This window comes from Phocoena sinus, chromosome 1 (genome assembly GCF_008692025.1).
Source record: "Phocoena sinus isolate mPhoSin1 chromosome 1, mPhoSin1.pri, whole genome shotgun sequence".
Classification (NCBI taxonomy): domain Eukaryota; kingdom Metazoa; phylum Chordata; class Mammalia; order Artiodactyla; family Phocoenidae; genus Phocoena; species Phocoena sinus.
Genome location: NC_045763.1, coordinates 109,196,119 through 109,207,259, shown reverse-complemented (window position 1 = coordinate 109,207,259; position 11,141 = coordinate 109,196,119). Strand labels below are relative to the sequence as shown.

At 43.3% G+C, this 11,141-nt stretch overlaps 3 non-coding genes and 1 pseudogene across 3 annotated transcripts; 2 read left to right on the top strand and 2 right to left on the bottom strand.

The window, feature by feature from the left end:
• Positions 1-1,255: 1,255 nt before the first annotated feature.
• TRNAV-AAC lies at positions 1,256-1,328 on the top strand. Its single transcript has one exon. It is a non-coding gene; the product is annotated as a tRNA-Val (tRNA).
• A 5,760-nt stretch (positions 1,329-7,088) lies between these two features.
• Positions 7,089-7,162, bottom strand: TRNAN-GUU. The gene has a single exon. It is a non-coding gene; the product is annotated as a tRNA-Asn (tRNA).
• Positions 7,163-10,299: 3,137 nt separating this feature from the next.
• Positions 10,300-10,454, top strand: LOC116745618 (annotated as a pseudogene).
• Positions 10,455-10,815: 361 nt separating this feature from the next.
• TRNAH-GUG lies at positions 10,816-10,887 on the bottom strand. Its single transcript has one exon. It is a non-coding gene; the product is annotated as a tRNA-His (tRNA).
• Positions 10,888-11,141: the final 254 nt, after the last annotated feature.

Here is an 11,141-nt window from a genome sequence, read left to right as displayed (position 1 = left end):
GTCAGTGCGCACGCTGCCCGCGCCTTCCTCGGGGTCGCAGCACTTGAACCTCACGTGTGAAGGAAACGCGGTGACCGCCACAACGAGAAAGAAGGAAAACAACGACTGGAGAAAGTGGCACAAGCTTCCTCAAACTTGTAAAACTTTACTTTTAAAGGAAACCAGACAGAGAGACACAGACACACCGACAGACAACGTTGCATTAAAGTCTTTCAGCAAAAAGAAAGTTGTCTGCCTGCTGGCCGTGTGCTGTGAGGTGAACACGAAACCCCCTCCAGACACCGGCTTTCTGGCAAAACCGCCTTTACCTCTTTGTCTTCCTAGGTTAAAATTCGCTCTCCATGACCTGTTGAACTGGAAAATTATAAAAGGCAAATAAAAGATGTTTCAGACATTGTAAAAGGTAAAACAAAACTGCTGCTCAAGAAGAATGTCACGTACGACGAGGGAGGAATGAACAGTCGTGAGATCGGCGTGGACCGCGCCTGCGTCCTCCGCGGCTTTCTGCTGGGCCTGGTCTTCAAACGAAGTCAATACAGGCCGGGAAGCGCAGCTCGGCCTGCGTTGATGCTTGATGTTTTTCCAACAGCCAAATGACCTGAGACGTCAGCCTTTGCTACGGTTCCTGCTAAACGTGAAAGTGTGATTAAAGTACTGGACTTCAACTACACGACTAGAATAAGCCACAGCGGCAGGAACCTGAGGAAGCCCGTTTGCCGGGAGACGCCGGAGAAGGACTGCTACGAAAGGGCTTTCGAGGAAGGAGCAGAGGGGAGGGAGGGGAGGGAGGGAAGGGCGGGTCCTATGGTTCCCGGGTGGATTCGAAGCATCGATCATTTCCGAGAGCCCAGAGCACTGACCGCCTGCGCCGTGAAAAGGGCCACCGAGGCGCGGGTACGCAGCCTTGGAGGGGTGGTGTCCACGCTGCTGGGATGCGAGGTCGCCTGGGGCTCAGGCTCACCTAACCCCCGGCTCCTGGGGCTTCCGGGAGCTGGAGAGTCCGCGGGGGCGACCCCTGCACTCGGTGCATAGCTGTGTGTTGGATGCGGGATCGGGAAGTGAAGCTCTGGGGGCCCCAGGGACCTCGCTTCGGGGGAGGCGAGGAACCCTAAACGATGGCCTCTCGGGAGCTGCAGTCTCCTTACCTGAGGGCTCGCCTGTGCTCCCAGGGTCTTTTGCTTTCGAAAATATTTGTGGCCAGTCGTGGCAAGAGATACAGTTCTTCAATGTGTCATTAGGGGCCTGAGAAAGAGCTGTTTCCGTAGTGTAGTGGTTATCACATTCGCCTAACACGCGAAAGGTCCCTGGTTCGAAACCAGGCGGAAACACGTCGATTCTTTTCTGAAACTAATATTCACGTTTAAAAACCGAAAAACGGGGCGAGTGGGATGGATTGAGGTAGCGCGTGCAGTTGTATTTTTATCCCCCCGAAATACAGGAGGAGTTCCCTTATTGCCTGAAAGCCTACTCAGCACTAGCAACCATCCCTCCTTTGTCTGCTCTGTGTCACTTTGAAGACAAGCCACAGACAGACCAAGAAGGGCACAGGACAAAGCCAAGTTAAGGTTGTCTTTACATTCGGAAATCCCCTCATCTTCTCACGTGGCGCCTAAATCTCCTCTACACGCTGACACGTATTTTGTCTCTGGAAACAAGAAGTTTATCCCTGTGAAGCTCACTTGCTTACCCCACGTCAGCACGCTTGCGGAACACGTTGATTTGTGTGACAGAACAAAAGAGAACGACCCAACTCCGCACCGGGTGCTCGACCCAAAGACACGTAGACAAATTTCAGGCTCCAGAATTGCAGCTGGTAGGGGCACGTAAAGGAGTCCTTACACGTGCCATTATCAGGAGAGCCCCTGTAGTGAGCTCAGAGATCAGGAAGTAGACGGAATCGCTCGTCAGCCTCTGAGAGCCAAGTCAGCACCTGACACATAAGGAAACCGAGGTTCAGAAAGAGAGCATGACCTTGGCTCTGCCGCACACAGCGCTAAAGCTAGACCAGGATGGAACCAAGCCACTTACCTTGTGGCCTGGCCTCAGAGCCCAAAACGTCACCCAGAACAGGAGAGGTGAAAGGTGATGAGCAGCGGCGCAAGGGCTGGGAGCATTTCACAGCTGCCTTCAGCCCTGGGCCACTGGGAATCACCTCCTTTCCTGCTCTAGGCGTCTCAGGAATTTAATTTTTACTTTCACAGTTTCCACCTGAAGACACTAAGTTGGACGTTTTGCGTGGCTCCCTGGTGGTCTAATAGTTAGGATTCGGTGCTTTCACCTCCATGACCTGGGTTCAGTTCCCGGTCAGGGAAGTGTCCTTTCGCTGGCATCCTGATTTTGTAGTTATGTATTCATTCCACTGTGTCACTTCCCAAAGTGGGGCTCTGATAGAGCCTCTATACTTTAAGGATTCCAATGGATAGCATCCAAGGTGCTTTTTACTGAACTTTCTTTCTGAAATGTAACTCCGAAGAAAAACCAAAAAGTTTAGCTTTACTGTATCACAGAGATAAATTAGTATGTACCTAGTGTGCTAGGTACAAGAAAAAAAATTCAAGTTGATAGTAAGGATAAATCTCGAATACTTTTAACACTCTAGAGAATTCTAATAATTAACATATGATTGTACAGAAAATGTTATATTTCTAGAGATGACTCCTTGTATGCATCACAACAGTTTAATAATTTCAGCCTAAAAACTACTTTATGTTGTTTTTCAAATATTACAATAATATGGAATATATGGGTAGCATAGTACTCTAGTTTCACAAGTCCTGGATTTTTTTTTTTCCTGGATTTATTTTCTCTTCAAAATTCTAATAATATTGAACTGCCTAAATTTTTATACTGGTTTTACTTGTTTAACAAGAAATTTTTAATCCAATAAATATTTAAGTTTATGAAATTTAAAATCATGTGTTCCAGTAAATTAAATATACCATATAATATATTTTGAATGGAGATTTACTATTATAATTCTAGAAATCAGAGTAACTTAATTATTCCACTTACAATTTGGGGTATCATTTACTGTATGATTCCAACATGCATTTCTCTATTATGTGTCAGCTCAACTTTTGATTTTAAGGTCTATTTTTATCTTTAAGTTCTTTGATTGATATTAAATTAACTGATGTGCGGTCTTTGCCTGTATAATTTATAATTGAGACAGAAATGAGAAACACTGTTCTACTATGATGCTGCCTCGTATTTTTATAGATTAGAGAATGACCATATGTGAACAGGTTGAGAGGAGGCTCAGGTAATGTTTATGGGAGGTTGGTGACTGTGGCCATCAATGTAATTGCAAGAATTGTAGAATACATGGAATATCTGCTCCAGGAAGTAGGGAGCTGTCACTGAAAGCCTCCTGTTTTCCTAAAGTGCTTGTTTATTTAATAAAACAATGTTTCTGGTTCTAGGTTACCTACCTCTAGGCCTGAAGTCATCCATCTTACTGTTCTTCATTATGCTTCTCTTGTCTCTATCACTTCTAGAGCCCCTAGGCCAAGGTGGGCAGATAAGCCTGGGAAAAACTGCCAGGAACCGATTATGTTCCCGCTGCACTGCCTTTTTCGATGCTTCCAGATGTGGGCTCCACAGAGCAGAGACCTTGAGTTGGCTCATGATGCAGCATCTCTCTCCCCCTCCCCCCATAGCAAGGCCTGGCATCTAGTAAGTGCCTAATAAGTGCTCAGCGATTGAAGGCAATCGAGTGCAATGTCCTGGAGAGCTGAAAAGGAGAAGAAAGTAGGTATGTTGGTGGAGGCCTAGAGTATGAGGGACAGAGAAAGACAGACAAAGACACACACTAAGAGAGTAGAGAGAATGTTCAAGAACTAGATTTAGTGTGTAAAAGCCTCATGAGATTCAACAGAAGAACCCAGGGAAGGTCAACCAGTAACTCTTGGCATCCAAGTCTGCACAAGATGGATTGTCAGGTGCAGAATCCTGTTTGTCTCGGTGATTTGTCTCAAATTGGATAATTTTTGCAGAAACAGCCAAACACTGTCAAGGAATCATATAGAGACAGTCATTAGCATGCTAACACAGCCTGGAATGAGAGGGTGACCAATCATTAGATGTGTGCATCCAAGATGGCAAAAATATATTCATGAAGAAAAGGGAAGAAGAATAAATGTCTGAGACCAGTGTTTTTTCCCCCTCCTATCCATAAACTGTTTAGTATGAAGCAATTGGAAGTCATTCTGGTCAGTCTTCTCTGCACCTGAATGAGTAGGTCACCTCCAAAAATAATTACAATTATTGGAAGACTTTCTAAACATTTTGCAAGTTTAGCTGCTGAACATGTGCAATAAGATATCTCTGAGTAATGTCCACATTGGACTTTTGTTGTACCTCGGGCTTAGTTGAATCAGGAGGGCGCCACTCCCCTTGTTAGAGTATCATATAGATGTATACAAAGTTTGTTGTGATGGCAAGAATATGAAGAAAAGAGCTCTTTCATGGAGCGGAAAAAATGGGAATACAAATTGGCACACCTGCTACTGAAATCAAACTAGGAACACGTAAGGAGGTGCCTTCAGCCTCTGACAAAGGTGGAATGACAAAAACCAGATTTACCCTCCTGCCTGAAATTTCACCCTCCCCTTCTTGCCTGCCCCCAAAGGGGAAAAAAAGGCAAATACATAATGTCAGTTTTCTAGACACAGAAAATCGGGCAACAGAGGACAGCAATCTCTGAGAGATGAGAAACAAGCTGAGTTCCGTCATTGGCCCACATTAATGCTTTCTGAGAGTTTCCAGGTTGGGCATGAGGAGGGCTACCTGAGACCAGCTCCTTAGATTGTGGAGATGAAGCTGAGTGTTGGTGGAGGGCAAAGCAACTAGAGTTCACAGAACAAAGGTCCAGTGTTGAGAGAGAGAGAGAGAGAGAGAATCCAAAAATATGAAAGTCTCCCTCAAGTACTAAGCAGAGTTGTGATAAGAGCATGCTTGTGAAGAAATGCCTGAGACCAAGAAAAGAAATTTTTGAATAGATCATGGAACAGTGCCGGTGTTCACACAGGACAGGCAATTGTACTCAACACCACCAGCCAGACTAGACTACTCATATAATTCATGAGCCTTTGGGAAGAACACTCAGCCCTAGAATAATCAGCCCTAGACTGATCTACCTAAAAAATCATAAAGCAAGATCCAAAGAGATCAAACCATTTACAAGTCACCTAACTGTACCCCAAAACAAAACTCAAGATAATTCATAGGAATACCAAAATAGTATCCAGAAGGGAAATTTTGACAATGTCCAGCATCCAAGCAAAAAAATGCAGGGCATGCAAAGAGCCAGGAAAATATGATACGAAAGGAAGAATGTAATCAATCAAAATTGCACCAGAACTGAAACGATGTAAAAATCAGCAAAGAGGAGTTTAAACAGTTATCATGACTACGTTACATATGTCTAAAGAGTTCATTAGAAGTGTGGAACATGCAAAAATGGCAAAAAGCAAACTTTAGAGATGAAAACTATAACATCTGTGAATCAACAACAGATTAGACATTGCAGGAAAAAAGATTAGGGAACACAAAGCCTTGAACAACTGAAAATATCCAAAATGAAACTCCAGTTAAATTTTTTTTTTTTTACTGAACATAGCATAATTAAATCGTAGAGTAACTTTAAAAGGCCTAATATAGGAGTGTTTGGAGTCTCTGAAAATACCAGGAGAAATTTTTTGAAGAAACAATTTTGAAGAAACATGACAGAAAAGATTCCAATCATAATGAAAATTATAAACCTGCCAGTCCAGGGAGCCAAATGAACCCTGAGCACAAGGAACATAAAGAAAACCATACCTAGTCACATTATAATTAAACTGCTCAAATCCATTGAAAAAAAAATAAAATTCCCCAGTGCAGCCAGAGAGAAAAGACACAGTACATACAGAAAACAAAAAAGATTATGTCACATTTCTCATCAAAAGCAGTGGAAGTGAGAAGACAGTGAAGCAAAATTTTTAAAGGACTGAGGGAAAAATAAAGTCAAGGTGGAATTCTATGCCTCCCCCCCCAAAAAAAAAACTCTTTGAAAAATGAAGGTGAATGACAACATTTACAGACATACAAATGCTGAAAGACTTCATCACCAGCAAATCCATAATGCAAGAAATGTTAAAGGAGTCCTCCAAGAAGAAGAGAGTCCACATCAGATGGAATTCTGGATGTACACAGAGGAATGAAGTCCTACTCTATAGCACAGGGACCTATATTCAATATCCTGAGATAAACCATAATAGAAAAGAATATGAAAAAGCATATATATATATTTGTATATATACATATGTATATGTATATAAACTGGATCACTTTACTGTACAGCAGAAATTAACACAACATTGTAAATCAACCACACTTCAATAAAAAAAATTTAAATAAAAAAAGCAAAGGAATTAAAGGACAAGAGACATAGTATCTGCATGGGAAAATATATGATTTTTTATTATCAATTAAATCTCTTTAAAAACATGGGAGAGTTTAAGGAAAAGTAATAACCTTGGATTTGTGGTTCATAACATATGCTAAGTAAAATGCGTGACAACAAAAGCTTGAAGGCAGGCTGTGGTAAGTTACAGATGTCTGCTCTAAAGCCTAAAGCAATCAATGAAATAACAAGAAAAAGAGTTATAACTAGTAAGCCGACAAAGGCGAGAAAATGGAATTATATGCAAAACCATGTATAAGCTATGATAGAATAATTGCTCTTCCAAGATTCTACCCTATAGCCATGTGTACAAGAATGATGACTGTAGCATTACTTGTAATAGGAAAAGCACAGTACCAAATTAATTGCAAAAGTATATGGAAAGGGTTAAATAAAGACTAGTACAAACAGTGTAAGAAACTTCATTGGTAAAAGGAGTTTACAGGGTAAAGCTGATGAGTCTACTCTTTCGTGAATTCCGGGATTCCCAGTGCTTTCCTCCAGAGATCCTCTCTGAGGCTCAGTGATTATCTGGACTTAGGTCCTCCTGTGTCAGGGGGCAGGAGCCTAGTAGTGGAGCATGGGAGAGTATGCGCAGACTAGAAACCTTGGTACATCCTTTACATTCTAAAAGGGTGAGACGCGTCCCTGGGTGGGCTCGAACCACCAACCTTTCGGTTAACAGCCGAACGCGCTAACCGATTGCGCCACAGAGACACAAGGAGTCCCTTGTCCTCAGACCCACAGAGAGCAAGCATGCCTACCAAGCTAGGTGGAGCCTCTCGCCTTTCCCAGGACAGCGGCGCCGGCTCCAAGCCTCGGACAACCAGAGAGGTGGAGTCCACGCAGCGTGATTGTCCCATGGGGAAGCCGTGCGTTGGGCGATTCCGAAGGCAGAAGGGCAGCCGAGCGTCCCCACTGCGCATTGCTCCACACCCGCCGATGCCAGCGCCCCGGAGACGGCCGGGGCCTGAGCCGAGTGGGGCCCAAGGGAAGCTGAACGCCCGGTGGGCTCTGTGACGGCTCCCGGCTTGCTCCGCCTTCACCCGACCATCTGCCCCGCAGGTTTAGTAGGTGTGCTCGCTATGGCAGCAGCGGGAAAGAGATCAGGTCCAAAGAGAAAAGGTGAAAAGCAGCGAAAGCAAGCAGAGGCATGGATGAGACAGCGAGACCTCCCAGGAAGCCTGTGAGGAGGTTCGGGCCAGATTCTGAGATGAGAGTTGTTTTTATTAAGTAGCAGAATGGGGAGGGAGAATCGGAGAAGAGCATGAAAGAGAGAAAAGCACGAACATCTGTAGGTATCCAAGAATAAAACAGCAAAAGCAGTGTGAATATATTTATGTCAAGAAAGTCACCTGCAGGCCTGTGGTGCATTGTGATTGTATAGTGGATAACACTGCATAGTGGCTGCAGCAACCTCAGTTCAAATCCAAGCTATAGCAAGGTAGTGTCTATGACCTGTCTTTCCATTTGCTTTTTTTTTTTAATTGACTATAGTCGATTTACACTGTTGTGTTCATTTCAGGTGTACAGCAAAGTGATTCAGTTATACATACATATCTATTTTTTTCATATTCTTTTTCCTTATAGGTTATTCCAAAATATGGAGTATAGGTCCCTGTGTTATACAGTAGGTCCTTGTTGGTTATCTATTTTATATATAGCACTGTGTATATCCCAAACTTCTATTTATCCCTCCCCCCCTTTCCCCTTTGGTACCTGTAAGTTTGTTTTCTACCTCTGTGGGTCTACCTCTGTTTTTTATATAAGTTCATTTGTATCGTTTTCGTTTTGTTTTGTTTAGATTCCACATATAAGTGATATCATATGATGTTTGTCTTTGTCTGGCTTACTTCACTTAGTATGATAATCCCTAGGTCATCCATGCTGCTACAAATGGCAATATCTCCTTTTTTATGGCTGAATAATATTCCATCCATTTGCTTTTAATGCCAGCACCAGCTATGCCCCTTAGCAGTGGTTGGAGAGCAGAGTTTGGCACTGGCCGCAGAGCACGATGTGGTGAGGAGTAAATCCCACAGTGCACAAACCCGCGGGCGCCAGTCAAAGTGAAACCTAGGATGGTTCCTTGTCTCACTGTTGAGCAGAACATATCCCCAAAGTTGAAATACCGCCTCTTAAGGAACCTTGTCTATAGCTTGCACTAACGAAATGACATGGTGATTGCCCTCTTTTCCGGTAAAGATATTTCAAATATCAGTGGGATTTTTTACACTAAAGGAGAACGAGTTTTTAGTGAGTTTACAATAAAATGCAAACTAGTTGTCATGGACTACACCAACCTGCCTTCATCCACCATCCACTGGTTTTTATGGGAACAGTAAATCATTGAACTATAGTTCACATAGTGTAAAAAGCACAAATCTTTAGGGCATAGGCACAGTTTGTTGAAATTTGGCAAATGTAATCGCCACCCAGATCAAGTTATAGAAAATTGCCATCATCCTAAAAATGTCACTTGAGCCCCTTTCTAGGCAATTCCTACACTAGATCACTTAGTTAATGACTATTCTGAAGTTTATTGCAATAGATTACTATTGCCTGCTCTTGAAATTCAGATGAATGAATGTACATTTTTGGTAACTGACTTTTGTTTCATGCAACATTTTGTTCATTAAACATATTCATATTATGTATATCACTTATTAATTTTGGTATTATTGGAGTAATTTTGGTGGGGGGGTTGGTGTTAATTAGTGTTCTTGATGAATATTCTTGGTGTTTTGATGAATATTTCATATCAATCTTTTTGTATACTTGTGCATTCATAGAAGTGTTGCAACTGCTGGGTCATGGAGTAGGTACAAGATGAACTTTATTAGAAAGTGCCAACAGTATTTTAGAATGATTTCAAACCAGCTATACTACAGATGCAATTGCTCCACACTTGTGTCAGCATTTGGAGCACGAATTCTTTTAAGTTACAGCCATGCTGGAGGGTGTGTAATGATACCTCCTTATAGTGTTAATGCTTATTTCCCTGATGAGTAAAAATGTCAATAATATTTTCTTATAACTTTTAGTCATTAAAATATCTACCTTTGTGATCCAGGAAGACCCCGGCTTAGTCTCCCCAGAAAAAGGAAACAGGGTGGTGTGGTCGGTCGCTGCTGTGCAGATGGATCCTCCAAAGCTTCTCTCAGAGACAGAGACCCAGGCTCGAGGTGTTCTGAGTAGCAACAGGTTCAGATCCAATGACTGGCCCAGCATCAGCGGACATGCTGGGCCTCCCAGGGCTTTGCCATCTCCATGTACTCGTCAGTTGAGGGAGGGGGGAATATATTTTTTAAATATTCTCTTTCAATCCATTCATTCACATTCATTTCCCTGAGTAATTTGAGTTTCCAATTCATCTCACTACCACAAGGGAAAGCTGTTATCTGCGACATAAGCAGAAGGTAGGTGTAAAAATCAACACCAGAATATCAACAGGATGGTGATCTAGGTAAATGCCCCAACTTCTCCAGCTGCAGCTGTTTTGAATCCCCGTGGTCTCTACCAGGCAATGGGCACGTTTTCCCTTCTCCCTTGGACACTCACTCAGAAGACCTGTTAGGATAAATGTTATGTCCACTGTAAGGCAAGAGGAGGGGGAGCAGGGCGGACCAAGCCAGCAGAGGCAACAGTAGATGAGACAGCACAGTGGCTGTGGGTGTCTGTGATTCTGGAGCCGCTGCCGAAAGGTGGGCGGGCGCGTGTGTTCTGCGTGGGGGGGGGGGGCGGGGGGATTGGGAGATCTTCGCTAGAATTTCTTTGTGGAGAGTGGTTCGGTTCAGGTGGAGGGGAGAATGATGACCCTGAGTGAAAGATGGTGGCCTGTGGGGTATGTACTTAGAGTTACCTGGCAGGAGAAGTACCATGATCCTGAAGGTGCTTTCTCCAGGGCAAAGTCTTGTCCATTGCCTTCATGACGTGCTGACCTCTGTGATTCCCCTACTAGTGAGAAACTCGACTTCAGAATCTCTGCTTGATAATACCTAGATAGTAAAAAGTATATATTCATTTACGTGAATTTGAAGAAAGAACAAGCTTAACCTGAGGGGTGGACATCAGAATAGTTTCACGTAGCAGCAGATGGATAGGCATTACCTGGAAAGTGTGTCAAAGGGCTTCATCCATGTATCAAAGTGTTTCATCCATACTTGGTTGGTAAAAATTTTCTATGTCGTAATCCTCGTGATGATTTCACATCAAATAGCTGTCTGTTAATGATTTGTGTGTTTCGTTCTGTTAATACACCTAAATAATTTCCTTTTTGGATAAACATTAGCTGCCACATGTCTGAGAACCCAGTGTAGACCACTACCGGGTGTAAGAAAAGGGAAAGCAGACGCCAGGTGTAAGGGTAATGCCGTGACTCGGATTTGAACCGAGGTTGCTGCGGCCACAACGCAGAGTACTAACCACTATACGATCACGGCGCGCCATATTCCAAGTGACAACAACTACCCTTGATGTATGTCATGTGACATAAAAGGATTCCAGTCACTGCGCCGCTTTATTCTTGAAAATTGCAGGTATTCCTATTCTCTCTCTCATGCCCGAGCACCGACTTCCCCTCTTTTCCTTTCAATTCTGATATGGGATGATAGAACAAAAGAAAACCAAAAACCAATTCTCATCTCCCTAAATCCGGCACGTGCTTTCTGGGAAGTCTCGTTGTCCTAGTCCCCAC